We start from the raw sequence: 1,910 nt of genomic DNA on the forward strand, positions 1-1,910 counted from the left end.
AGAGTTTGGGTGTTGTTGGTGTTGTGAGACTTCCAGGATGGGGTCCCCGTGACCCCGTCTGTGCTTGGCTGGAGACGTTGCAAGAAATGGCGGCGTGGCGTTCGTGCTGTCAGTTTCTTTCCAGATTGTCTGATTGAGCGGTTGTAGGTGTAGGCACCTCAGTCTGCTTGACATAAGCCAGTACTAGGTCCCCTCCCTCACCCACTCCTTTTCTCTTCTCTTCACTGTAGGGCTTTTAATACAATTATATATATATATAACTTGACGAACCTTATGGGTGTACGGAGTGAAGCGTCAGTGGCAACACTGATGTTGCTGTCTTTGATGATGATGATGACTCCACCTTTTACTATTCCGTTAAGTTGTTGTCGTAGATTGCAGTTAAATTACGGAAGCTTTTGCCAAAATGCTTTTTATTTGTCGCCCCTCATTGTTCACATTAACCCTCCTTTGCACAACGGAGACCCTATGATTGGACCCCCAAGGTGGGCTAAAAGCTACCGCCATGTGATTGTCCGGCTAGCCTTTCTGCAAGCTGCCTCGGGGGCGGAGTCCTTTTCTTTCCAAAATTAGGCACTTACTCTGGCATAGCTGGTACTCGGTTTCTTGGTCAGCCGAGATAATCCACCTTCTCCTGGGTTCATTTAGCTTGTTTTCATCCCATTTGAAATTGTTTCCACTGAACACCGTTTTATCTGATGCCTCCTGGCACACACAAGACGCTGATGCCCCCATCCTATTCCTTCCTTATTTTCCCAATCCCAAGCCACAGACCTCGGATGTAGTTGTCCAGACGCTCCGTACAGCCGTCCCTGGCGGCACACGCAGTTCAAAAAACGAGTTTTTTTAGTAATGTGACGGTTCTATAACCACCTAATAATCATCTACAATAATAATAATGCTTATTCTCAACTTGTGAGTCGCACACCGTCTGGCATGATCATACGTTAACACTAAGAATGAAGCGTGACTGGGGGTTCGCTGGTAGTGGAGATCGCGCGAATAGAGGACAATGTCATAAACAGTGGGCAATATTAGATGAAATGATAACAGTAGGTTTATTTGCCAACTTTTAGGGAACAATGGTCATTAGGTCAGGTTAGTTCAAAGACAGAGCCGGTTGACATGAGCTAAAACTGAAAACCATCGCTGGCCATGGGTGACATTGGGCGGTTGGGTAAATGGCCGGGGTCACAATGCGCAAGTGTGGAGATGGAGATGGAATAACTAGGATTGGGTAATAGATGGTTAGACCATTAAAACCGCCATAAAGCTGTTTTTTGGTTAATGGACGGTTAGACAACCGTCAGTAAACCACGATTCGACGTCCATTAATGGTGAAATAACCATCAGATAACCGCATTTTCTGGCTACTGCGACGCTACATAACGGCGTCATCACTTAGCTCTTTCCACCTCGGTGGTCTGTATTGATTCCTTTCATCTACTCTTATGCTGTACAACGGATTCTTTCTTCCTTGTTATTTTGGTTCTGCGTCTCTACCAACCTGTTTGTGACTTGAACGCAAACCGTCCTTTGACCTTGTCATTGAACGTGTTGTTCACACGTGGTTTGGCTATCTTGGAAACACGTGGACTTTGAGATCCGTGTATATTAGTGCATGCTTCGACCCGTGGTAATGCGCGCTATGGACTATCTGTTTGGCTGTTGTCAACTCCACCCGATTCGTGCATCACGAAGGAAGGGATCCCGACCTAAAAATAAAAGGGAAAACAACAACAACAAGACTGCACATCTCAGCCTAACAACCTAATTCACGACGTCCATCACGGGGCTGTCCAGAAACCGAAGTACTTCAGTGCAGTGATGGTACGGCGCTGGAATACCCGGTTTGATAGCATACCCGCAATTGTTCCCCTCTTAAATTTGTCCAGGCCCTCTCGCTCACT

Source organism: Opisthorchis viverrini (assembly GCF_000715545.1).
Source record: "Opisthorchis viverrini unplaced genomic scaffold opera_v5_96, whole genome shotgun sequence".
Classification (NCBI taxonomy): domain Eukaryota; kingdom Metazoa; phylum Platyhelminthes; class Trematoda; order Opisthorchiida; family Opisthorchiidae; genus Opisthorchis; species Opisthorchis viverrini.